This window comes from Chlorocebus sabaeus, chromosome 13, assembly GCF_047675955.1.
Source record: "Chlorocebus sabaeus isolate Y175 chromosome 13, mChlSab1.0.hap1, whole genome shotgun sequence".
NCBI lineage: Eukaryota > Metazoa > Chordata > Mammalia > Primates > Cercopithecidae > Chlorocebus > Chlorocebus sabaeus.
In genome coordinates this window covers 100,779,833-100,807,270 of record NC_132916.1, presented here as the reverse complement: position 1 = coordinate 100,807,270, position 27,438 = coordinate 100,779,833, and the positions used below count along the sequence as shown (strand labels likewise).

The 27,438-nt window shown below is 46.6% G+C and overlaps 1 protein-coding gene across 3 annotated transcripts in view; it reads left to right on the top strand.

Annotated features, from left to right (window-relative positions):
- The first annotated feature begins 849 nt into the window (after nucleotides 1-849).
- LOC140713205 (presequence protease, mitochondrial-like) overlaps nucleotides 850-27,438 on the top strand; it is a 55,258-nt gene continuing 28,669 nt past the window's right edge. Inside the window, exon 1 of one of the 3 annotated variants that reach the window (XM_073022657.1) lies at nucleotides 850-2,259. The gene's annotated coding sequence lies outside the window, so the exon portion shown is untranslated. The remainder of the gene's footprint in view (nucleotides 2,260-27,438) is intronic. The other 2 variants (XM_073022667.1, XM_073022666.1) reach the window with 2 other exon arrangements.

Genomic DNA, 27,438 nt, shown 5'->3' with positions numbered 1-27,438 from the left:
TATTTGAACTGTTAGGTTATATCTATCATTTTCTGTATTACAGACAATTTGATGACAAATGACCAATCCCCTAATGTTCAATATAAAAATATCAATTGCATAAGGAGATAACGGGTATTTGGCTAAAATAAAATTCAGTGTGGCCCACCTTCTCCACATGTAACATGTTCTAAAAAGGCATGAATAATTATATTAGCCCTTCTATTCTCCAGCACAGATCCTGAGCCCAGCTGTGGGTACAGGTGCTTAGAGCCTCAGTCTGCTCTTCTGCCCACCAGAAGGCAAAGGCCACTCAACTGCCACCTTAAGACAGCCAGGATACTCCTCTCCCTTTTATTTAATAGAATAATGCTCAGGTTCACTGCATGAGAGCAGCACTCTCTGACTTTGCATTCATCAGGACAACCAAGGTGGTTTGTTTAAAAATACACATTTCCTGGCTGAGTTCCCAGAAACTGGACTTCAGTGGTTTAATGGGGGTGTGCATAGGACAGGTGATTCAGAGGACCACAAGGGGTTAGGAATTTCGCTGTTAATTCTGGCCAAGGGAGCAATTAGACTATCCAGCACTATCCGCAGCATATTTTTTTTTTCCTCTTTTGCAATGAATATTTGATGCTCAGCGGGATGAGGCCCAGGATGAGGCACACATCCAAGAAAAATCCATGCCTCTCCATCTTTTCCCCAGGATTGCCCTTTGGTGAGACTCTCCTTTGCGATTGCTTCACTTTCCCGGGTTCATAGAACAAACCTCTTCTTAGTCTCTTTTGTTGTTTCCTATCTGTTCAACAAACACCCACTGCGCAGGACCATCCTCCGGAAAGCCCTCGAGTGGGGCCGTTTGGGAGCCCTTCTTCGTGGGGTGAGCACTGAAGGAACCGGGATCCCATAAACCCGTGCTTTTGTGGGGGCTGCTCCCTCTCCCATCGCAGGTAACTGGCACCAGGCTGTTAAGCTGTGGATGGGCAACTGGCACAGTGCTTTGGATGTGCGTATTTCAGCACGTGGAGTTGGTCAGTGAAGTCAGCCGAGGTCAGCACAGTGTACGTAGGGAGGAAGGGTCGTCCCGCCTCCGCGCCAGGTCAGTCCCGTTGCGCCTCCTCCTGTCCCACTCTGACTTTCGCGCGCCCAGGCGTCTCTGAGGGTAGCGCCCCGACACTCTCCCCCACCCCAAGGATTCTTCTCCCCACGGGACGGGCTGGGGGCCCAGGAGCGCCACAGACCCCTTGGACCCGGGAAATCGCAGCTTCGTCATAGCTAAGCTCGCCGCGCTCAGCTTTTCCCACCACCTGGAGGATCCACTCTCCGGGCGTCCTTCCCGACCTCAGGCTGCAGAGAAAACTTGGGGGCGGGGATCGAGGAAGCCTCGCGCAGAGGCTCCTAGCGCAGCCCCAGGAGGAATCCTGCCGCCAGCAAGAAGCTGTGCGCACGGCCGGGCTCGGTGCTGACAACAGCCGGATCTACCGGGCCTACCGCGAGCCTCCGCGTCCAGGTGGGGTCTCCGCGCCCCAATTCCACCCCGCCCCGCCATCGGCGCTCCCCGCAAGTGCGGGGTTTCCACCGGCCCCTGCGTTCGCGCCCACTCACGGTCTCCCTTGCCCCCCCACCCGGAGATGCTCCCGGCGTTCTATTCCGCCCTGCCTTGGCCCGCCCAGCGAACGATGTGACCCCGCCCCCCTGCGGTCTCCCCTCCCCCGGTCGCTGCCCCTGCCCCCACCTGTGGCGCTCCGGGCATCTCTAAAGGCCCCAACCAGAGTCTTCCAACCCACCCGCGAGGCTAGCGCACCAGCAACGCGGCCCCACCCGCAGGGACCCCGCCCACTTGTGGTGCTACCCCCGCCTCCGCGACTTCACCCACCGCTGGCGCGGCAGCCACCTACGACGACCCCCGCGTAGGTCCTCCTGCCCACACCCGCCCCCGGCCAGCCCCTGCCCCTTTCTCTGCCCCTTTCCCTGCCCCTGCCCCTAGCCGCCCCCCCACCCCCGCAGCCCCTCCTGTGCGCTTGGGCCCCGCCCGTCAAGGCCCTTTGGCGCTAGGGCCGGGCGGGGGCGCGGGCGGGGCAGCGTTTCCGAGTCGGGCGCGCGCCCGCAGCGTCTCCATTTCCTGCTGCGCAACCGGACTAGCTACTGCCCTCGGCCTCCTCGCCTTGGACGCGGACGACTCCCGGGCCCCCAAGGGCTCCTTGCGGAAGTTCCTGGAGCACTTCTCCGGGTCCGGCAAGGCCATCGGCGTGCTGACCAGCGGGGGACATGCTCAAGGTGCGCGCCCCGCTCCGGGCGGCGAGGGAGGGACGGACGGAGAAGGAGAGAAGAGGGAGAAGGGGAGAACAGGGCGAAGGGGATGGGGGAACGGGGCAGAAGAGGGGGAAGCGATGGGAGGACCCGGGGAAAGGTGGGGAAGCGATGGGAAGAACTGGGGAGAACAGCGGCGAAGCGATGGGAAGAACTGGGGAGAAGCCCGTGCCCGGGAGCGGCAGGGGTACCTGCGGGGCGGCGGGAGCCGGCAAGGCAACCCCGGGGTCCTTGCCGGGTGGGGCGGAGGAGGAAGGGACATGGCGGTAGGAACCTCCATCCGGAAAATAGTGAGCTTTCCACCCTCTCCGGTTTATGTTTTAAATTGAGCCTGGTAGAGGGGGTCGCCTGGAGCACCTTCCGGGGTCGTTCTGCCTCTGAGCTATAGGATGGGGCCGGGCTTCCCCTCCGAATCCTGGGTACAGCGCGATCACTTCTTAAGTTGCCCCCGCCCCCCAACTCCGCCCCACGCCACCCCCCAGCATGTCGAGGAAGAAACGGCCGGATGCCCGCGGGCCTCCTGTCGCCTCGGGCCCCGCGCGGCGTGGGCAGGGTCCCGGCTGCTGCAAAGCAGGAAATGGCCGGGGTGCTCTGGGTTCCCGCCTAGCGTCTCCGAGGCGGTCCGGCAGCCCCTCGCGTTTCCGCTGGAAGATTTTTAAAAAGGGTTTCCTGCGCTCGCATGTGCTGTCGCCTTCCGGTTCGTGACAAAACCGAAAACTAAAATGGGTCCCAGGCCCTCCCCGCCAGCCTCCGCGGACGGGAAGGACCAGGAAGCGGGGACTCTGGGACGTCAGCGGCGCCGCAGCGCGGGCTCTGGGCTTCCCCTGTCCTGTAATGTGGAAAGGGCTCTCCAGTGGGGGCCGAGCCTGGGCCCACGACGCGGGCGCGCCGGGAGGACATTTAACATTGAAGAGCGGGAGGTGGTGGAGACTCGCTCCCCAGGCCCCGGGTGCACGTAAGGGCACCGGTGCCCGGGTTCAGGAGGGTGAGGCCTTCTTGGCCAGGTAGCCTTGTTAAATCTATCTGAAAATCACAGATAACTAAGTATCAAGTCGTCACAGATCATTTTAGTATCCTGAATGAGATGGCTACGGAAAACATGAAAACATCGTTACTGGTTACCTGCATGATGCATCCAAAACATTGTTACCTGCACAGTGGCAGCACTGATATTTGTGGGCTTTTGAACGTGTGGACTGGAGTGTTAAGAGCCCCTCAGAGTTATGACAGTAGTTTGATTTGAATGTTCTTTTCTTGGCGAATAAATGCTGTACATTGAATTTACCCAGGAAACTAGGAAGGTGAACCCACACGAAGGACACAGGCCTGTGGGCTGCTCCAGGCGCCCTTAGGGCGTTGCAGGGCCTGAGCCATGCGCTTCCTGCTCAGCCTCCTGAGAGCCCTGACGGCGTCTCTGTTCTGCCTCACACTGGACCCGCTAGTTTCATATTCTTGTTATGGTTCCGAGGCTACAAGCGGTTGGATTCTGTGAGACACTCTCTGTCTTCCTCCTCTGGCTGCTTTCAAATGGGTCGTCTTTTTTTATAACTGATTTTTAAAGCAGTGATTGCTGGGGTGAGTTGTAGTGCTGTCCTGAACTGGGTTTTGATGCTGTGCACATCAGCTGAGTCACCAGCCCAGGGCCCTGTCAGTCCCATTATTAAGCTCTTTTCTTGCTCTTCTCATCATTTCTCAGACGCCTTAAAAAAAAAGCAAACTCCTGCTTGCCGTCACTGGCTGAGTTTGGCAAATGGGTGTTTACCCTGGAAAGAGGGGCATTTTGTCCTCTGGAACATCTAAGGCGCCCTTTGGTGAGGTGGTCTGTATCTGACCACTCTATCCCGTGGGCGTCCTTCCTGCTTCCACCTTCCCTTTCTGAACGCCTCCGCCTCCAGGGCTTTAATTTTCCTTCTGTGTGTGTGCCACGCAGAGGTTATGACTGTTGTGCCACTGCCCTGTTTTTTCTCTTTCTTTCTTTCTTTCTTTTTTTTTTTTTTTTTTTTTTTTGCTGAGGGCCCAAAACTTGCTGCATCTCAAAAGAAGCAATTGCATCCATTTGTTCGCGATGAGCATAAACTGCTCTTTAAGGGAGACTAATTGGTAAACCCTGCTGCTGTGGGTAGACAGACAGAGGTGGCCATGGAAGGAAGGCTCTGCCTCTTGGAAGCCTGCACAACCGTCCTGCTTTCTTTCTTCAGTATCCGCGGGGGGTGGGGGGTGGTTAATTTTAATAAGCCCTGGAAACCAACAAAGCAGGAAAGTGCTAAGACATTGAGGTGTGAGATTTAAAATTACAACCAGCAGCCTCTCATTCTTCCTTCACTGAGGAAGGAAGGAACCAGTTGCCTCTTCGTTTTGGGGCTGCAGGGTATGTTTGGCAGCGACACTGGCCCTTTGTGCTGTGTGACTCATGAATTGAGATAGTTCTTTGCTAAGTGTTTTGTGCAGTAGGTATGAAAATGGAGAAAGAGGGAGCACTGTCCAGGGTGGAGAGGCGTGGAGAGACGCTGTGATACATAGCGAGTCCTTTTCTTCTGGGCTCCTGGTTTTCAATCTTTTTCTTTTTTTTTTTTCTAACAGCTTGAAAGATGGTTTTTGTGTCTTAATTAAAAGATTGAAGACTGTGGGTCAGACCCAAACTAATTCCATTGGCATCAAAGAGAAGGATTCTTTACATATTTATCTATAGGCATAATTGATTTTTTTATTTTTTGCTGAATTATCTGGTTAGTCAAATCATACATTAGAGAAGTAATATTAAAAATTAAAAATTAAAAAATGTATCTGTAAACATATCCCCCTTCCATTCCAGTCTTTGTCTCTGTGTAATTTTAGAACCTTGGGCCATGATGTACATAGAGTTTATATTCTTTTAATATCTTGCTACTTCATTATTTTCATGTTTAATCTTTGGGTTGATGTATCACAGGTCACTTGACTGTTTCTTACAGGTGTTTGGTTTAATTTTTTTTTTTCCCTTAACGCTAATGTAAATTTCAGTGTTTGGATGGTAGTTTTAGCAGAATTTAAGGCAGAGTCTCAGTTAGGGTGATGGATCGATTTATAGTCCCTAGTTTGAGGAGGAAGGTGGCAATATGCCCTTTCTTCTAAAATTGATATGTTAAATCACAATGGACATTTACTTGATTTTGAGCACTTGGGACTCCCCTGGGGTTCACTGGTATTGCAAGGTCAGGGCTGGGGATCTTCTGCTGGAGAGGCCCCCAGCGTGCCCAGCGCAGGGTCCTGAGTGCGTTGCTGCAGGACAGAAGCTCTGGGCTTTGCCCTCCAGCGGCCGTCGCTCTGGGAAGAGCTGGCTGCTCCAGGAATGAGGCCTATGCTCTGAAGCTTACAGTCAGCAGACCAGCAAAGGTCAGCACAGATGACCTTATATGAATCATTCATTTAACAGGCATTCATGGAATACACATTCCATGCAGCTGGAACTTAGAGTGGAAGGCCATCAGTTCACTGTTGTCTCAGCAGAACTTTGTCCCTGGGTCCCTGTTGAACTTAGAGTGGAAGGCCATCTGCTCACTGTTGTCTGAGCAGAGCTTGGTCCCTGGGTCCCTGTTGAACTTTGAGTGGAAGGCCATCAACTCACTGTTGTCTGAGCAGAGCTTGGTCCCTGGGTCCCTGTTGAACTTAGAGTGGAAGGCCATCAGCTCACTGTTGTCTGAGCAGAGCTTGGTCTCTGGCTCCCTGTTGTAGCCTCCGCTCCTAGGAGGTGCACGGTGAGTGTTGGGGGACCCTCCACAGGCACAATTGCTGAACAAGGACCCCTCCCAAGGGTGTCAGCCCTAGGCCCTGAGCTCTGAAGAGGAGGAAGGCATTCCTAGGGCCGACTTCCCTTCTGGATACTGAGCTCTGCCCAGAGAGAAACTCTTCCACATTCACTGCAGTGAAGTTCATACTTTAGAGACTGGGGCCTGCATTCCCCAGAATTTCATGGCCACAGGTGGTGGCCACACCATGCGACTGGTGTCTATGTTCCCTGGAATTTCCGTGGCCATAGACGGTGGCTGTACCATGTGACTGGGGTCTGCATTCCCTGGAATTTCCGTGACTGCCGGTGGTGGCTGCACCATGCGACTGGAGTCTGTGTTCCCCAGGATTTCTGTGACCACAGATGGTAGCTGCGCCATGCGACTGGAGTCTGTGTTCCCCAGGATTTCTGTGATCACAGGTGGTAGCTGTACCATGTGACTGAGGGTCTGCGTTCCCCTGAATTTCCGTAGCCATAGGTGGTGGCTGTACCATGGGAATGAGGGTCTCTGTTCCCTGGAATTTCCATGGCCATAGGTGGTGGCTGTACCATGCGACTGGGGTCTGCGTTCTCCAGAATTTCTGTGGCTGCAGGCTGTGGCTGCACCATGCGACTGGGGTATGCATTCCTCGGAATTTCCGTGGCCATATATGGTGGCTGTACCATGTGACTGAGGGTCTGCATTCCTTGGAATTTCCATGGCCATAGATAGTGGCTGTACCATGTGTCTGAGGGTCTGCGTTCTCTGGAATTTCTGTGGCTGCAGATAGTGGCTGTACCATGTGACTGAGGGTCTACATTCCTGGAATTTCTGTGGTCGCACATGGTGGCTGTACCATGCAACTGGGGTCTACATTCCCTGGAATTTCCTTGGCCACAGGCGGTGGCTGCACCATGCATCAGGTCCTCTGTCTCAGGAGTTGGTGCCATTGTCTCTGTTACTCCCTCGCCTGACACAGAGAGGCAGTTCCTGACTTTATCACTCCCAGGAAACACACAGGCATCTGTTTTGGATCCTTGTTTTCTTTCCCCATCACTTTTCTCATCAAAGGGAAATTCACATCCTCTAAAGCTGAAAATGGTGTGGGGCCCCCTGGTGGTCTTTCCAAGGCATTATCAGCAGGTAAATTAGATCATGTGGGCCAGTGTACCTGAAGTGAAAACAGAAAGGTAAGTCGTGTCACTAAACTTTGCTGGGAGATTCAGGGTCTTTTTCAGTGGCAGAATCATCCAAAGTAAGTTGTTTTTTCACTGCAGATCTAGATGGTTGGCTGTGTCGGGATTAAACTTAGCCAGTGTCGACAGAGTGTTGCTTAATCCTCACGGAAGGGTGTCAAGTACATTGAAGAATAGCTGCCGAGTCTGCTATTGTCGGGAGAGGGGCAGGTACGTCTCTCGCTTAGCCCAGTGCTGCAGGAGGCCAGGCTCACGTCAGGCTGTGCGTGTGAGTGGGTTGGATTTTTAGCACTCTGGGACGGTAAAGCACAAACATCTATTTTTAACTTGTGGGTGACCTTCTTCTGTGCTGCTTGAGTCTCTGTGGGCCTTTCTCTGTTTCCTTCCTGAGGAGTCTGTGCCAGGGTCCCAAGCGTTCTCTGGGCTGCACCTCCGCACCTGCCCAGTGAGGAGCCTCCTCCTGGTGGCTGTGGGACTGGGCTGGGCCCACACTGTCAGCATCATCTGGGGTAAGCAAGCCCGCCCTTCCACACCTCAGTGTCCCCAGCTGTTGAACAGGGCTAATCAACTGACCATCAGGATTAATGGGGATCAGATGCGCTCATCTCATAGCCCTGTTGGTAAATAGCCACTTCCACTCTGTCCTCCAATGTGCTACTCTAGACTTTTTCTTTACCTCCATTTAGCCAGGTGATTCGAGGTGACAGTGACTATCAAGAGGGATGTACAGAGGAAATCAGTGGAAGAGAGCTCGAGGAGCAGACATGGGTGCAGGGAGCACAGTGCGTGAAGCACGGATGCAGGGAGCATAGGCATGGGGAGCACAGATAGGTGTAGGGAGCATGGGCATGGAGAGGACGGGTGCGGGGAGAACGGGTGTGGGGAGCACGGATGCCCGGTGCACAGGTGTGGGGAGCACGGGCGTGTGACGCATGGGTGTGGGGAGCGTGGGTGCTGGGAGCACAGGTCATGGAGAGCATATGTGTACTTGCTCTGCTCTGACAGATGCTGCCGAGCATGTACTCTGTGCTCAGATGGGTCAGAGCCTCAGTGCCTCTTTTAAAAAAAAAAAAAAAATTCTTTTTTTAAAGATAGTACTTCTGTCTTCCTGGTGGCCCCTTTTAGTCGATACTATTTTAAGCCTGCTTTTCCAGAGAAAAGCTAGGAAGGATGGCCTATATAGGTTCCAGTCTGGGCATATCTGGAAGAATGGGTCTCTTTTAGGTTTGAGTCTGGCGTACCTGGGGACATCTTTGAACCTCCACTCAGAGTCCCAGAACCACGTGTAGAGGCTCCCCAAATGTCTGCTTGGACTTTCCCCTCTGCTCGGGGATGATGAAGAGCAGAACCTCACCCTGCCACGACCTCTGGGGTCCTCCTTCCTGGAGGGCAGTGCCTTGGTGACCAGCGTGTGTAGGAGTCTGAGCTGGCACCTTCGGGCTATGCTGTGCAGCAGGGGCTCATGCCATGGGGCATTCTTGTGTTCTGCACCGGGACTGGTGATGTTGGGTATCCTCATGCACTGTGGACCACATGGGGTGCACATGAGCCAGACAGCTCCCGGAATTCGGAGCCTGGCTCTGTCTCAGGCCACCCACCTGTCTGTGGCACTTCTGAGGGATTGTGGGGACCGTATGAGTCTGTGTCCCCACCCTCACTGGCTGGACACCTGTGCCAGGCTGGAGCTTTATGTTTCACCATCCCCTGTTCCGAGTTGTGTGAATATTTATTTTCATTACCTACTCTCATGAGCTTTCCTTTTTAAAAAAAAAAAAAAATCGGAGACAGACTTTGAAGTCCCCTGGCCCCACCGTTCGTGGACCTAATGGTATTGCAGAAATTATGACTTCAATTATGTATAATAACTGGGGCTACTTTAAAAGTCATGTAAAGGAACAAGGTGGAGTAGCCATTTCAAGCTGTACATCATGCTGGATTCTTAAGTGAACATTATCAGGCTTTCAACACATTTTCTCTTTTTATTTACTTTGGAGAATATAATGGATGCTCAGAAGCTGTTGGAATTTAATAAGAGGAAGTTATCCTTAAGAAGCTATTTAAGCAAGGGGACAGTTGGAGTAAACGTAAATTATGAACACACACCTATTCCAAACCAGAGAAATAAAAGCATCAACTGTACTGGGGTTGAAACTTGAGTGCTAGTGTGTCTTTCCTGCCCACAGTGACTCTGACAGTGCTGTGGGCAGGAAATTCTGGAAAGAAGACTTGGTGCCAGTGGTAATTTTTGTGACGATTCATTTGCTTTCAGCTCAAGTGACTATAGTCTTACTTGCAAATGGCTAGGTCTCCATCAATGGGCCACAACACTGACATAGGACAAATGAGAAATGACCCTTGGGTTTTTAACAATTATTATTTTTAATGGACACATTGTAGTACATATCCGTGGGATACAGTGTGATATTTCAATACATATTTTTCGTGTGTAATTAGCAACTCAGGGTAATTAGCATGTCCGTCATCTCAAACATTTGTAATTTCTTAATGCTGGGAATATTTTAAAATCCTCTCTTCTAGCTGCTTGAAAATATACAATAAATTGTAAACTATAGTCACCCTACAAGGCTATAGCACACTAACCCTTATTTTTACTATCTAGATGTAATTTTGTATTCATTAGCCAACCTCTCCCTTTCTGCCTTCCCGTCGCCCTTTCCTGTCTCTAGAAGCCACTGTTCTACCTTCAGAGGGTAGAATATCGTTTTCCTCATAGAGATCTTTAACCTTCTTGATTAGATTTCTTCTGAGGTATTTTTATTTTTATTTTATATTTTTTTAGTTAAATGGGATTGCTTTCTTGATTTCTTTTTTCACTGGCTCGTTGTTGGTCTATAGAAATGCTACTGATTTTTATATGTTGATTTTGTATTCTGTAACTTTACTGAATTTGTTTATCAGTTCAAAGAGATTTCTGCTGGAGTCTTTTTTTTTTTTAAATATATAAGAGCACATTGTCTGAAAACAGACAATTAGAGTGCCTCCTTTCCACTTTGGGTGCCCTTGATTTCTTTCTCTTGCCTGACTGCTCTTGACTAGGACATTCAGTGCTGTGTTGAATAGGAGTGGCACAAGTGGGCGTCCTTGTCTTTTACAGATCTCAGAGAAAAAGCTCTTAGTGTTTCCCCATTCCCCATTATGTTAGCTGTGGGTTTGTCACATATGGCCTTTATTGTGTTGAGGTATGTTTCCTTCAGTGCCTCGTTTGTTGAGACTTTCTATCAGGAAGCAGCGTTGAATTCTATCAAATGCTTTTTCTGTATCTATCGAAATGATATTATGGTTTTTGTCCTTAATTCTGTTGATGTGATGTAGCATGATTATTGATTTGTGTTTGTTGAGCAATCCTTGCATCCTGGGATAAATCCCACTTGATCATGGTGTATAATCTTTTTGATTTGCTGTTGGATTCAGTTTGTTAGTATTTTGTTGAGGATTTTTGCATCTGTGTTCATCAGGGATATTGACCTATAGTTTTCTCTTTTTATTGTGTCCTTGTCTTATTTTGGTATCAGGGTAATGCTGGTCTTGAAGAATGAACTTAGCAGAATTCCTTCCTCTTCATTACTTTTGGAATAGTTTGAGAAGAATTGAAATAAAAATGTGTAGAATTCAGCTGTGAGGTCACCTAGTTCTGGGGTTTTCTTTGTTGGGAGACTTTTTATTATTACTTAGTCATACATGTTACTCATTATTGGTCTCTTCAGGATTTCCGTTTCTTCTTGGTTCCATCTTGGTAGGTTGTACGTGTCCGGGAATTTATCCATTTCTTCTAGATTTTCCAATCTGTTGACATACAGTTGTTCAAAATAGTCTGTAATGATCCCTTGTATTTCTGCGGTATCAACTATCATTCTCCTTTTCTGTTTCTAATTTTATTTCTTTGGGATTTCTTTTTGTTTGCTTAGTGTAGTTAATGGTTTGTCTATTTTATTTATCTTTTCAAAAAACCAACATTTTTTTCTTCATTTTTATATTTGTTAGTTTCAAGTTTATTTAGTTCCTCTTTGATCTTTGTTATTTCTTCTACCACTTTTGGATTTGATTTGTTCTTGCTCTTCTAGCTCATTGCAGTTCCTTGTTAGGTTGTTTATTTTAAATCTGTTTTTTAAATGTAGGAGTTCATTGTTATAAACTTTCCTCTTAATACTGCTTTCGCTGTATACCATAAACTTTGATATGTTGTGTTTCTGTTTTCATTTATTTCAAGAAATTTTTAAATTTCCTTCTTCATTTCTTCATTGACCCATTGGCTATTCAAGGGTATATTGTTTAATTTCTATGTATTTATACAGTTTTGAAAGTTCTCCTTGTTGTTGATTTTTTTTTTAAATTAAACTTTGTGTTCTAGGGTACATGTGCACAATGTGCAGGTTTATTACATATGTATTCACGTGCCAAGTTGGTATGCTGCACCCATTAACTCATCATTTACGTTAGGTATATCTCCTAATGCTATCCCTCCCTCCTCGCGCCTCCTCCCTCCCCACAACAGGCCCCGGTGTGTGATGTTTCCTTTCCTGTGTCCAAGTGATCTCACTGTTCATTTCCCACCTATGAGTGAGAACTTGCGGTGTTTAGTTTTCTGTCCTTGCGATAGTTTGCTGAGAATGATGGTTTCCAGCTGCATCCATGTCCCTACAAAGGACGTGAACTCATCCTTTTTTATGGCCTTTTTTATGGCCATAGTATACCATGGTGTATATGTGCCACATTTTCTTAATCCAGTCTGTCATTGATGGACATTTGGGTTAGTTCCAAGTCTTTGCTGTTGTGAATAGTGCCGCAATAAACATACGTGTGCATGTGTCTTTATAGCAGCATGATTTATAATCTTTTGGGTATATCCCCAGTATTGGGATGGCTGAGTCAAATGGTATTTCTAGTACTAGATCCTTGAGGAATGACCACACTGTCTTCCACAATGGTTGAACTAGTTTACAGTCCCACCAATAGTGTAAAAGTGTTCCTATTTCTCCACATCCTCTCCAGCACTTGTTGTTTCCTGACTTTTTAATGATCGCCATTCTAACTGGTGTGAGATGGTATCTCATTGTGGTTTTGATTTGCATTTCTCTGATGGCGAGTGATTATTGTAGCAGGACTAGCCGCAGACAAAACATGATGGAAGGCTACATGCATCAGCTAACAGAACAAAACGTTTTACAGTGCTTTCTCAAACAATGTCTGGAATTTACAGATAACACTAGTAGTTTTGGTCAGGGGTTAATATTATTATTATTATTTTAACCACCAGGGCCAGGTGGTGGTGCCAAGGTCATCTAGCTATTTATCTTACTTCTGTTTCCTTCCAACTTTTTGTTTTCTCCCCCTTCTCCTGTCTTATAAACTAGGGAAAAAGGGAGATGGGGAAAAGCTGGGAAAGACAACAGGAGAAGTGGTGGTCTCCTTCTATATTATGAGCATTTTTTCATGTCTCTTTGCATAAATGTCTTCTTTTGAGAAGTGTCTGTTCCTTGTTGTTGATTTATAGCTTTATTCTGTTAGAGTCTGAGAATATCCTAGATGTTATTTCAATTTTAGAAAAAATGTATTGAGAATTCTTTTGTAGCCTAGCATGTGGTGGATTCTAGAGAATGTTTCATGTGCTGAGGAGAAGAATGTGCATTTTGTATCTGTTGGATGAAATGTTCTGTAAATGTCTGTTAGGTTCATTTGGTCTACACTGGACTTTAAATTTGATGTTTTGTTGTTATTTTTTGTCTAGATGACCTCCAGTGCTGACAGTGGGATTTTGAAGCTCCTACTATTGTTGTGTTGGTATCTCCCTGTCTCTCTCTGTCTCTCTCTATATATATATATACAAACACACATATATATATGTGTGTATGTATATATATATATGTATATATAAATTTATTTGAGACAGAGTTTTGCTGTTGTTGCCTAGGCTGGAGTGCAGAGGTGCAATCTCAACTCATTGCAAACTCCACCTCCTGAGTTCAAGTGATTCTCCTGCCTCAGCCTCCCAAGTAGCTGGGATTACAGGCATATGCCACCATGCTGGGCTAATTTTTTGTATTAGTAGAGACAGGGTTTCACCATGTTGGCCAGGCTGGTCTTAAACTCCTGACCTCAGGTGATCCACCTGCCCCCACATCCCTCCCAAAATGCTGGGATTATAGGCGTGAGGCGCCACGCCCGACCTCTCTCTCTATTTAGATCTACTAATATTTGCTTTATATATCTGAGTGCTTTGTTGTTGGGTGCACATATACTCGTAATTGTTATATCCTTTTGCTATTTTGATCTCTTTATTATATAATTACCTTTTTGTCTCCTTTTTACAGTTTTTGACTTAAATTGTGATTGATCTGAAATAAATATGGCTACTCTTGCTCACTTTTAATTTCCATTAATGTGGAATGTGTTTTTCCATCCCTTCACGTTTAGTCTATGTGTGTCTTTGCGGCTGAACTGAGTTTTTTGTAGGCAGCATATAGTCGGTTTTTCTTCTTTTAAATTCATTCAGCCCGTCTGTATCTTTTAATTGGGAATCTTGGGATTATTTTGCTATTGATATCACAGTCCAGACATTAAGATTTTCTCACTTAAGTTGCTTGTACACAAATTAATATGAAGAGGAAGTAGAGTTTTTCTGTTGTCCTTTTGAAGAGAGTGATGGATTATTATTTTGACTTCATGCAAGTGAGGGACTCACCATGCCTGTTGGGATTTTAGAATTTCTTTCCTGTTATTAGGAAGAGCAATGATCTGTAATGGGTTCCTGGAATCATCCAGTGATGGTCTGAATATCTTAAAAGTTTCCTTTCATGTCTCATTTTCTATTTCTCCCCTAGTAACCATGCACCCGGGGCAGGACATGGCCTTACATTTCCTTGGTTTCTTGATGATTTCTTAGGTTTAGTGTTTGACACTGTTAGGATTCTGGATAAAATCAGCCCTTCTGGGAAGTGTGTAAGTCAAACAAGGACTTTCTGGTGGCGTTATACAGGTTTCCCATGCCCCATGAGTACAGGAATAGCTCCCTGGGGAAGGAGAATGGGCACATGATGGCAGGGAGCCATTCTTGGATGGTCCCATCGTTCTGCAGAAATTGTCGTGCAGGAAGAAGAAGCACGTGGCGAATGAGCTGGTAGTGATTCTGCTGATAGTTTTGATCGTTATGATTTGCTCCTGAAAGGTGATGTGGGATGAACTGCAATATTTAGAATGCTGACATTCCTTGAAACAAAGATATAGAAAAAGGCTTATAATTGCATGATGCCTTGTAGTTTTCAGCTGCTCTCATGTGGATCCTTTTTCGTCCTTCTGAAATGCTTTCCCAGGAGAGAGCGTTGTTTTTCGTGTATAGATGAGGAGCCTGGGTTTCAAATGGTTAGGAATTCAGCACACACATTGGAATCTTTAGTTTCCTGGAACATTTTCTATTCAAGTATAGACCACATGGCCTCTAAAGGCTGGCTCATTCTTAACACCGTGATTGGGGATCCAGCCTCATACCTGGGGTGGGTGGCAGGAACTCCACAGCCATCCTGGGTGCTCTGGGGTGGGGTGGCTGAGCTGTGGCAGCCCCTCCCAGCTGAGCAGCAAGGCTGGGGAAAGCTCATTCCATTCCCCTTGGTTCTAACCAGGTAGAGGCTTACACTGCACATTTCCTTAGCTGGGAACTTTAGAACTTTACATTTAAATCTAATCTGTGATCCAGGGGGTAGACACATGGGTATTCACTGTACAATTCCTACATTTTTTGTATATTTAAAATTTTTTTTATATGTGTCATGGACGACAAAAGAAATGAGACCCCTTTGAGTTAGCTTTTCTGTATAGCATCTTCTAGAATCAGGAGGCTGGACAGGATTTAGTTCCATCAGAAATCTGAATCTTTCTGGTCAAGAGACGGCACATTAAGTTCTTGGTTGTGTGGTTTCTGGGAAAGAAATATTCTAAATGAGTTCCAGGAATCACCTCTGTGGGATTTCTACAGGAAAAATGACCACTCTTGAAGCTTCGCTGTCACTAACAAGAATAATGGTGACGGTTTCTAAGCTGTCTCCAGCCAATCTTTAGTTCTTTTATGCAGAGTGCTTTTATTCCAAGTGAAGTGCCCTTCTGTTTAATAGTGACCTCCAGTTATTACAGGGATTGCAGCTGCATTTGATGGACGTGAACCTGCTCATCTCTTGCTCCCCAGCTTCGCCTCTGGGGTGCATGGCAGGAGCTCCACAGCCATCCTGAGTGCTCTGGGGGTGGGAAGTCTCTAGGGGGAGTGGACAGTGCATGGCCGGGACGTTCCTGTCCGACGTTCCACACTGGTGTGTGGGCATCTCTGCCCTGTTTCCTCCGTCCATGCATCTGTGGCCTGTTTTCTCCATGTGTGCCTCTGTGGCACGTTTCCTCCGTCCATGCGTCTGTGATGTTTCTTCTGTCCGTGCGTCAGTGGCGTTTCTTTCGTCCCTGCGTCTGTGGCACTTTTCCTCCCTCCGTGTGTCTGTGGCTTTTCTTCCCTCCGTGCGTCTGTGGTGTTTCCTCCGTCCGTGCGTCTGTGGTGTTTTCTCCGTCTGTGGATCTGTGGCGTTTCCTCTGTGAGTCTGTGGCCTGTTTTCTCCATCCACGCTGAAGGCCGTCGCTTCTCTCTAGTCACCACTTACTGATCGCTCCCTGTGTGCTGAGCCTGTGTCAGGCATGTGGCGTGTGTCACCTGTGTGGCAGGGTTTTGCGTGACACACAGGGACACACGTTTGGGGAGCTGCAGTGATGGGGTCATAGCCACGCAGCTCAGCCCTCGGTCTGAGGGTCTTGGTGCCCACCCAGCTCTTCCCGAAGCAGCCTCGGGGCAGATCCCAGCTCTGCTTTCTCTCCTCGAGGTACCTCATGAAGTAAACTAAGCAAATCGAAAGTAGGAAACGGTTGTGAAATGAGGTCTGGTTTCAGGTGTGTGTGGTCATTTCTCTTTACATGTTTACTTCACATACCCCAAATGATATACTTTCCAGCTGGTATAACAATTAATTACCAGCCATTACTAGTACAAAATTCCATGAAGGATATTTGAGGAGGGCATAGTCTCAAAAACATGCTTGATTTTCACAGTTGTGATTTGCATGATAAAGCTGTCAGGACTGTGACTTTCTTTTGTTATATTATTTTTATTTTTAGACCCTTGGGAGGAAGTTATTTAGTGATTACTTATAATTGTGAAAATAATGTAATGATTACAGAATCTCATTAGAATAAATATTATATTTTCTGTTCCTTATGTCAATGAAATCATCTTAATCCAGGCCGATGTTGGCAGGAATTGTCACGTTTAAAATGGGTAAGATATTTATGTGATGTGACGACCTCCCGTATTGTCTCTGGAACATATCAGAACTTTCATCTCAATTCTCACTTGTTGACACCCTACCCTGTTTTGTAATTATTCTTGTTTGCATCAGAATTTTGAATCCATGTACCTGAGATGATACTTACGTATGCATGTACGCATGCAGGTGTGTGCATGTGTGTATGCGTGTGTATGTGCGTGTCCACGTGTCCATGTGCACGTGCATATGCATGTATGTGTGTGCATGTGTACGTGTGTATATGAGTGTACGTGTCTGTGCATATGCGTATGTATGCATGTATGTGCGTATGTGTGCATGCATGTGCGCTCATGCACACACGTGTACATGTGCATGCACGTGTGCACGTGCATACACGTGTATGTGTGTATGTGTATGCACATATGTAAACGTGTGTGTACATGTATAGGTACGTGTATGCATGTGTATGCATCTGTGTGCGCACAGATATACCTTCCCCTTTCATACAGGCTGTTTTGAGTATTGCTGTTAGGCAGTGACAACTTTCTGTTTCCTCAGTCAGAAAATGGGTAGCTCATCATTAATAAAGATGAGCATTCAACATCAAGAATAACTAAATACAAATGAAATTGTCATATTAAATAAATAAATTGCAAAACAAAGGCAATGTTCTGTACTATGTGTTCACATTGAACTTTCTTATAAAAATTGGTGTGAATGTTTCCCACTTATTGGAAATCACATGACTAGTTTAAGCTGAAACGTGGAATATTAATTCATTCTGTCTTCAGATCACTTTTGCATATTTATGATTGATCTGTTCTGCTGTTCTGGAAGCTCTGAAAACCACTCTGTCTTACTCTAGCTGGTGCCACGGTTGTGAGAATTCAGGGAAACAAGGTGTTTGCCAGTTTAAGTATTTTAGATCTCAAACTGCCTCTTTTCTGCATCATAAACCAGTCTTAAAGAAAGACATAGTGTGACTTGTAGTGGATTATATCAATTTTATTTTCTGTGGCTGAATCATCACTCTACATTGTGAATTAATGTTATTTTTCAGATCGTCTTCATAACACAGGGAGGTTCTCCAGTGTTGAGTGCAGGTTCAGGGAAAGTACTAACACTGTTACTACGGACTTCAACAGACTTGTTTTCTGAAGTGATAACCTTGGAGTCAGGCATTCAGTGTCCGCCCATCTCTTGGTTCCGAGTTCTCGGTCCCCTCCCGCTCTCCTCCCCCTGTACCCTTACTACTGTCTTACCTTCTTTTTGACTCATAGGCCCTCGGAAGATGGTGTGTTGGGTGCAGGTGCCTGCTCTGAATCTTTGATAACTTTGGGAGAGAACTTTTTCTTTGGAGCAAGACCTCTCTCAATAAACTTTCAGTAGCCTGAGTATCATCTGTTGTGTGAACTATTTGTGGAAAATGTTCAGCATTTTTCCTTGGATTTTGACTGATCTTTCTCCACCTGCCAGTTTCTTCTCAGTTTGCCATGTCTGTACCCTCACCAACCCGTTCCAGCCCTGGTTACATGTAAAGTATTTGAAGCAGAGCTCTGCAGATGAGAGAGTGTATGTCACCCCCCGAGTTCCCTTTCTGGCCTCTGAGTGTCGGTTGTGTTTTGTTCCGAGGGACGACTCTGAGGCTCCTGGCCCCTGTTTTGGAGCACCCCACACCAAAGTGGGTGTAAAATGAAAAATGGGTTTATGCTGTATTATTGTAATTCATAGAGTAGATGATAAAAATGCTTGAATCTGAACAGCAACTGAAAATGAGGACATGGTACCAGTTTGGATGTTGGACGACTTTCTTGAAAAAAGTTTTCATCAAATTTAGAAACTGTGTGTGTGCTGTTTTCTATTTCATACTTAGAATATGTATAGTGTGTGTTGTATGAATGTGTTGTATGAGTGTGTTGTGTTGTATGTGAGTTGCATGGGTTGTATGTGTTGTATGTGCATATTGTGTTGAGTTGCACTTATTGTATGTTTGAGTGTTGTGTGTTGTATGAGTGTGTTGTGCATGTATTTGTGAGTTGCATGCTTTGTACGTTGTATGAGTGTTGTGTGTTGTATGTGTGTATGTGTATGTCGTATATGAGTTGCATGTATTGTGTGTGATGTATGAGTGTTGTGTGTTGTATGAGTGTGTTGTACATGTGTTTATGGGTTGCATGTGTTGTGTGTTGCATGAGTGTGGTGTGTTGTGAGTGAATTGTACATGTATTTGTGTTGAGTTGCGTGTGTTGTGTGTATGTTGTATGTGTTATATGTTGTATGAGTGTGTTGTACGTGCATGCTGTGTTGTGCGTGAGTTGCATGTGTTGTATGAGTGTATTGTATGTATATGTTGTGTTGTGAGTTGCATGTATTGTGTGTACGTTGTATGAGTGTTGTGTTGTATGAATGTGTTGTACGTGAATGTTGTGTTGAGTTGCGTGTGTTGTGTGTGTTGTACGTGCATGTTGTGTTGAACGTGAGTTGCATGTGTTGTACGTGAGCTGTTTGAGTGTGTTGTATGTGTATGTTGTGAGTTGCGTGTGTTGTATGTATGTTGTATGAGTGTTGTGTGTGCATGTTGTGTTGTGAGTTATGTGTGTTGTGTGTTGTATGAGTGTTGTGTGTTGTATGAGTGTTGGAGTCCGCGTGTTTCCTAAACAAAAGAATGTACACACAAGACAACACAGGACAAGAATACATGGCTTCCACGCTCAGAGCCTCCGCCTCACTTTATTTATACTCCATAAACCCCACGTCAGCAGAAAGAACACAATGCAAAACAAACTTTCTTTACCCAGATGTAACCTTCTGCTTAGTTCCTTGTCTCTATGCTCTTCCTTATTTGTCCACCTTCTTGGCGCCTACGGGAGTTCATTAAAAGTTCAATTGGAGATACTGTCCTTGAGCCCTATCTATTCTTAGCATACTGTTTTCAAGGGCCCCTGCATATGAGTGTGTTGCATGTGCATGTTGTATGTGAGTTGTGTGTTGTGTGTGCTGTATGAGTGCATTGTACGTGTGTGTTGTGTTGTATGTAGGTTACGTGTGCTGTATGTGTGTATGAGTGTGTTGTACGCACATGTTGTGTTGTGAGTTGCATGTATTGGTTATGTGTCGTATGAGTGTGTTATAAATGCATATTGTGTTGTGAGTCGCAGATATTGGGTATGTGTTGTATAGGTTGTGTGTGTTTGTGTGCAGTGTGTGTTGTCAGTGTTGTATAACCGCATTATACATGCGTGTTGTGTTGTGTTGCATGTGAGTTGCATGTTGTCAGTGTGTGCCATGTGAGAGGCGGGGCATCCACATGACTGCTCCTCAGTGAGTCCTGCCTTGCAGCCCCTTCGAGCTTGTATCTTCCCGAGCAGCCTAGAAGCAGCAGGCTGTTTGCCTCTGCCCCTCCCCAGGAGGCCTCAGCCAGGTCCTGTGCTCAACCCCCCGCTGGGCAGTTTGCCTCTCTTGTCTCTCTCTCTTCTCTCTCATCGTCCTCCTGCGCCTCCTCCTTCTCGGGACCTGCATCCTTCCTCTGTGCTTCCTGGCAGGCCACACCTGGGACGTTGGAGTTCAGGCTGTCCTCGAAACCGTTTGCTTCTCTCTGAAGAGCGCCCCCCTTGACTGGCCGTGAGCAGCTGGAGTGGATTGCAGGGAAGGGAGGTGGGTGTTCCTGTAGAGACGCCAGGGTCTTACCTGGGGAGAAGGGAGCCTGCACTGGGCAGGCCGCCCTCCTGAGGAAGGGGATAGGGTGGGAGGAGGCTCTCGTGGACAAGGGGCTCACCTCCTGCCCTCCTTCCCTCTATCCCAGTCTGTTGTGAGGGAGGGCGGGACCCTAGGTGATTTCTATGCAGATCTTCAATTATCCACACTGTGAAACAAATACTTCTGTTCTTTTTTTTTTTTTTTTTTTTTTTTTGAGACGGAGTCTGGCTCTGTCACCCAGGCTGGAGTGCAGTGGCCAGATCTCTGCTCACCGCAAGCTCCTCCTCCCGGGTTTACGCCATTCTCCTGCCTCAGCCTCCGGAGTAGCTGGGACTACAGGCGCCCGCCACCTCGCCCGGCTAGTTTTTTGTACTTTTTAGTAGAGACGGGGTTTCACCGTGTTAGCCAGGATGGTCTCGATCTCCTGACCTCGTGATCCGCCCGTCTCGGCCTCCCAAAGTGCTGGGATTACAGGCTTGAGCCACCGTGCCCGGCCTAAATACTTCTGTTTTTAAGATCAGAGGAAATCTCCTTTGTTTGTCTGCCTTTTATTTTATTTTATTTTATTTTTTTTTTTTTATTTTTTTTTATTTTTTTTTTTTTTGAGAAGGAGTTGCCCAGGCTAGAGTGCGGTGGCGTGATCTCGGCTCACTGCAACCTCCACCTCCCAGGTTCAAGCAATTCTCCTGCTTCAGCCTCCTAAGTAGCTGGGATTACAGGTGCCCGCCACCACATCCGGGTAATTTTTGCATTTTTAGTAGAGATGGGGTTTCACCATGTTGACCAGGCTGGTCTCAAACTCGTGACCTCAAGTGATCCACCCGCCTTGGCCTTCCAAGGGGTTGGGATTACAGGCGTGAGCCACCGTGCCCGGTCTGTCTGCCTCTTAGTTAGAACCTGTGTATTTTATGTTTTAAATTTCACTTTTCTGGGTCAGAACAGTAGTGTTTCTTTTTCGTGGTGTTGCTATGAATGTCCTTTACGATTAGGAGACTGGGTTGGCTGCCCACTGGAGAGTGGTATCACTGGGTCACGGTCACCATCTGCCCCAGCAGCGTCCAGAGTGTTTAGAGTCTTTCCTGGACGTAGAAACCCTTTTGTCTGATGTTCAGATAAAACCAATCACCGCATTCAGTTAATCAAAGAGGTCAGAGCTGGGAACCGTTAGTGCACATCCACCTCTCCCGAGAGTGTTCACGCCTCTTCCACACGGGGCTAGGCTGCTGCTGAGCATGGTTCTGCTGGCTGTGGCTGTGGCCCCTTTCCTCAACCACAGCCATCGCAGGCCTGCCACAGTTTTTGTTCTTCTAGAAGAGAATAGGCAACACAAGAGAAGCAAGGTATGTTAGATATGAAACCATTAAAAATTATTTCCTCAAACATTGTATATATTTTTTGCCCATACCTAATTTGATAGCAATTTTAAAAAGATTAAAATGAAAAAAAAATCCCCTATATTAAGTCTTTGAAAGGCATCCAACTTAGTTTTCATACAATTATTCTCTCTTTGGAGTCATACTTTATTGGTTTCAGTAATGTGTAACAAATGCACCAGCATAAACAGATTTAGGAGCAAACAGCTGCTTCGTAATTATAGTTCAGCTCGCGGGGCCCAGCTGTAGGGGTGCAGCCTGTGCCTGCCTGTGCGCCAATAGGGCTGGTCACCTTGAGCATCTGGGAGTGTCTGGGTAAGTGAGGTCTGGGCAAGGCAGCATCCACACACCTGCATAGTTCTCACTTTGTCCACGTTATCCGACAAGGCCACAAAATTATCAAGTAAGTGTTCTCCAAGCGCATATTCAGTTAGTGTTTGGGAAGTGCATAGGTACCTCATACAGCACCTTTAAGAGGAGCTAGGAGCCCAGGAATGATAGCAGGTGTGAGGCCTGTACTCTCTTTGCATAGATAAAATATGCATGTGCATATCTGAGGCCAGAAAGTTTGATTGGGGCCAGAATGTGGAAGTCCTTACCTGTGGGATACTAGGGAACCACTGTGGATTTCGGAGAGAATCGTGTCTCTGATGTGCAGCATGCCGTGGAGCCGGGGGGTGACAGGGCAGGCTCATGCAGGGCACTCGCCGTGGCCGGAGGAGGAGAGAAGGCAGCCAGTGAGCTGAGCAATTCGGTGCCTGGGTCAGGAGGGGAAGAGGGAGTACAGGAAGGCGGATGAAGCTGCGAGTCTGCACCTCGAGGTCGCCGTTGCGCTTTGCCGGAAATCAGGAGAAGCAACTGTGGACCTGACTCAGAGATACTTAGAGACACCACTGCAAGCTGCAAGTTTGGAAATACAGGAGGAGGCTTGGGGAAAATCTGGAGCAGGGAGCATTTGGGAGCCTCTTAGGTAGAAGTGCAGGTCAAGTAGCCAGAGTGTGAGGCATGCACGTCTGGAGAGAGGAGGCCAAAGGAAAGCCCACATTTGGAAATGGAGGAAGGGTTGGAAGACCCAGAAAAGGCCCTGCTTAGAGTCCAGAGAAGAGCTGGATGGTGCAGTTCACGAAAGCCCAGAGCCGAGAGTTTCCAGGAGAGTTCCAAGTGTTGCTGAAAACCAGGGGGCAGGACTCCAGTTGGAGCCTGTGAGGGGAGCCTGGCGGCCCTGATCCCTGAGAGCAGCCAGAGCCTGGGCGTCATGGTGGAAGTGGGTGGGAAGTGCAGGAAGCAGGTGGAGATGGCCTTTCAAGGCCTGGTGCTTCACACAGGTAGCCAGCTGTGGACCGAGACACAACTGGAGAGGGGCCTGAACCCAGAGCATCTCCAGGTGGATGAGGGAGCCAGGAAGGGCAAAGGTATCCGGAAGAAAGGGGGCAGGCATGGAGCCAGGTCCCCAGGGAGGCTGCAGTCTTCTTTCTCTGTTCATGGACTGGTTGTTGGTTATTTTGAGTTCTCAAAGTCGTCCACTCGGTGTGGTCCAGAGAAAGTTCCCAGGGGTCTCAAGTCGGAGCAGGCCTTGTGCTTTTCTGAACACTGTGCGTGTTGACTCAGGGTTACCGTCAATGGCTAATTCTAGCGTGTCTTTTGTTGAAGTCTGCAGAAGAGCCTCAACCAGCACCAGCTCTTGAAGAAATTATAAAACTTGTGTTCTTCTGATTCTGGGATTTTTGCCTGAAATGCCTCGTATATTTTTGGGTAGGTGTTGTTAGCACTTGTGTTACAGCATTTGGAGCTCTGCATTTTTGTGATGTGCTAGCTGTGAGGATGTTTAAAATTAGATTCCTAGAAATCAGGCTATAGGAGCTCTCGGCCATGCTTCATGGGTTGTGTTTTGACTCCTCATAGTGGACCCCATTGCAGTGGCTATTCTTAGTATTTGTGGAACACCTGACTGGTGATGCTAGGAGAATGTGATTTGTTTTCTTTGTAAGTCTAAAGTCTAATGACCTTGTAGAGTCTTTATACCCATCTCTTATATATCAGCTTTAATATACTTGAAAATGTCCTCATTGTGCCCTTGAAAAGCAGGCTCACATTTTAAAAGTCATCCTTTTAAAATCCTTTTCTGCAGCCTGTGCCCTTTGTCTGTTTTGTTACCTTCACTGCAACATCATGAAACAGGGACAAGGGCTAGAATCTGTTTCAAACACAGAGCTTGAAACAGGGACAAGGACTAGAATCTCTGTTTCATACACAGAGCTGAACTGTGCTGAGCGACCTGCTATGCTAACGTCTGTTTCTGTCATGAGAGGGAACCCAGACCTCTTGACTTTTCCTTTTGTACATTTTCAAAAAGAATATTTTTTCCTCTCTGGGGTCCATTCCATTGTGGGATTCTCTCCTAAGGCTGTTTCTTTGCATTCCATTTTGACAAGTATGATTTAGTTTCCGAGATGATGAAAGGGCAGTGAAAAGGCCTGGGAAAGAGAAAGCAGGAAGAGAAGGAATTGTCTCATGATTTTAGTCAGAAGGAAATCACTCAGACAGAAACGCTATTCCAAGTGGGTCAGATCCCAGAAAGTGGGATTGAATAAGTGACATGGTATCGCACTACTCTGTTTTACATTCTTGCTGTTGCCAGGGGTAACGAAAAGAACGAGTATATTCATTCCGAGGTCAAATATATATCTTTGCTGACTCTGACTATAATTAGCAGAATTCGTTCAGTTCAAGTTTGAGAATACCTTTACAGAAGAGGGTCTTCGTGCCCGTGTGCCTATTTCTATTTATATGTTCACACGTATTGGAGTATAAATGTGTGTGTGCTGTGTGTGAGACCTCATTATTTGAAACAAGAAATGTGCAGTAGAGCTTATTAATTACGAGAAGGTACATTTGGGGGATAAACTACTTTGTTTAGAATTGAATAATGGGGTCTTTGAGGGATGTATATATGTATGTGTGTTTGCATGTATGTGTATGAAAGTGTGTATTGCATGTATATGTGTTGTGCATGTATGTGTGCCTTTGTGTGTAATGTACATGTGCATGCATGTGTATATGTGTGCATGTGTATTTGTGTTGCATGTATGTGTGTGCATCTGTTACATGTTTAGGCACGACTGCACATATGTGCAAGTAGACATGCATGGATGCTCGTGTGTATATAGTTATACATGTATATTTGTGCATGTTATGTCTACGCATTTACATATGTATGTGTGTCAGAATGTGTATGTATATGCATGTGTGTTTGAGTGTTGTGTGTATGCTTGTGCATGTGTGTTTGAGTGTTGTATGTGCGTGTGTGTTTGAGTGTTGTATGTGTATGCATGTGTTATGTGGTGGTATTACGTGATTATGTGAATGTGTGTGCATGTGTGAATGTATGCATTGCATGTAGGTGTGCTTGTCCATGTGTATGTGTGTGTGTGATATGTGTCTGTGCATGCATGCATGTGCACATTTGATTTGTGAATCCTCTCTGGGAGGGGCATGTTCCTGGAGACAGTGCATGGGATCCTCCGCTGTCCTCTCAGGGAGAGAGACATTGTGAAAGTTCGAGCCATTAGGTAAACATGCCTGATGTTCTATAAAATATATATTTAAATATACCACTGGGGTTAAATATATGTTAAATGGGTGCAAAGCTGTTATATTGCATTAAAAGTCATGTTAGTACTTCCTGGTTAAAGGCTTTGTGAATGAGTTCCTGTACATGGGACATAATACACCACAGAGAATTACAGTGGGTCAATGGTATTTGCCAGGAGGTCTGGCTTGTGATTGGTATTTCTAGTTGCAGACATGCAGGTTGAGATTTGCTGGACTTAGAGGAGGGTCATTGACTCTGCCCACTGAATGATACCAGCGTCTCTGCTGCTTCCTTTTTCTGCCGGCTTCATCCAGAGCTGGGACAGCTGCTCTCAGACGCATTGTACTTTTCTCTCCATAAAAATCTGCAGCATTTGTTAGCAGTCCAGTAGCAGACCGAGTGGCAGGTCCAGGGGCAGGTCCAGCGTCAGGTCCAGCATCAGGTCCAGCGGTAGGTCCAGCATCAGGTCCAGGAACAGGTCCAGCGGCAGGTCCAGCGGCAGGTCCATCCAACTTTCCACATGGCCCATGTGAAAATGTACCCTCTCCCTTCCATTTTTTAAAGCAGTATCATTAGTAGAGCCTACTGCCATTTCTCCTTGAGCTCCTCACAGTGGATGGTAAGCATTTGCTTTATTAAAGCAAAGTTCTGTGCTCTTTGTGCTAAGTCTCCTCTGCCTTTCTGTGAGAGGCTAGAATTGGGATCGACCCTCAGCTGTGCCAGAGCCTTGGTACACGTCTCAGTTCTGGAATCTACTCTGTGCTTGTTGCCTTCCATCCACCGACAGCCATCTGTCTTCCTGTCACTCCTTCAACACGGAGTCCAGCAGTGTGCACACAGGTGAGCCTGTGTGAATGCTGGTTTTGTAGGATCTTATCGGGACCTTAGTCATCTTTTCACTAGGAAACCAGACACTGCAAGGGACTTAAAGAAAAGCCCAAAGAAGCCGTATCAGTAGAATCATAGAGACAGAATTCTACAACCATAGGAAATGGCATTGATTATCATGAAATGTGCATTTATGTGAGGCATAGTAAAACATCACATTTCTTACTGGGTAAGAGCTTGGAAAAGAGATTATGAAAGTATAACTGACTCTACTCTTGTATCGTGGAACATGGTAAAATGATGCAAGGTATTGTATAGAATGGAACAAACAGAATAGAATTATATAGAGTAGCGCAGAATAGAACAAATAGCATAATGTTATATAGGGTAGCATAGAATAGAAGAAACAGTGTAACATTATGTAGTGTAGTATACAATAGGACAAATAGTATTACATGGTCTAGAATAGAACAAGTAGGATAGTATTGTAGAGTATACAGTTGAACTAATGACGTAGTATTGCATAGCATAATACAATCTAGATTAGAACACACAGCATAGTATTAATATTACGTAGTGTGGTGTGGAATAGTAGAGTCGCATGGCACAGAACAGAGAGGATAGTGTTCTGTAGCACTGATGCAGGAGTTTTGCTCTTTAGCTCAGCTGGGTCCAGGTTCTTGTCTCATGACCAGGAAGAAACAGGCACGGGGACATCGAAGAGTGAGTGCAGTGGAACTTGTTAAGCTAAAAGTTAAGCTCTCAGCGAAAAGAGGGGTCCTGAGAGCAGGTTGCTGGTCGCTCCCTTCCCAGTTGACTACAAGGGCTTTTATGTAGAAGCTGATGGGGCTGGGCTCGCTGTCTAAGGGGCAAATATCTGGTGGTTCCACCCCATTCCCTCGTGTGCATGGGGACCTTTAGTCTGCTGTGAGCATGTTTAGGCGAGCCCCCCCGTGCAAGTCCCCCTATCTGCACAAAACATGGGCTGGAGGCTCTCTGGGACCCTTCCCTTACTGTCTGCCTAAAGCAAGCTGGCTAACTCCTTTCTGTATAGAAGAAAATAGAATAGAATAGAACAGATAGTACAGTATTTTATCGTATGGAATGAAGCTGTAGTATTCTATCATAGAGAATGGAATAGTATAGAATAGAACAAACAGATCGTACTAGTGTAGTATAGAATAGTAGCCTCATGCAGCACGGAGCAGTGTTGTGCTCCCTATGTACAGAGTGTAACCACCATGAGACCGTTCTTCAGTGGGGCGTCACTGGCCCTTCATATTTCTTTGGTTCTGCGGAAATGAGGAGAGGGAGTTAAGAGAGGGGGAGGAGGTTGGCTTTCTTACTTTTAAGGCGCTCATTACTTCTTGGGGATCATTTGATGGTCCCCTTTGGTAGTATTCTGTG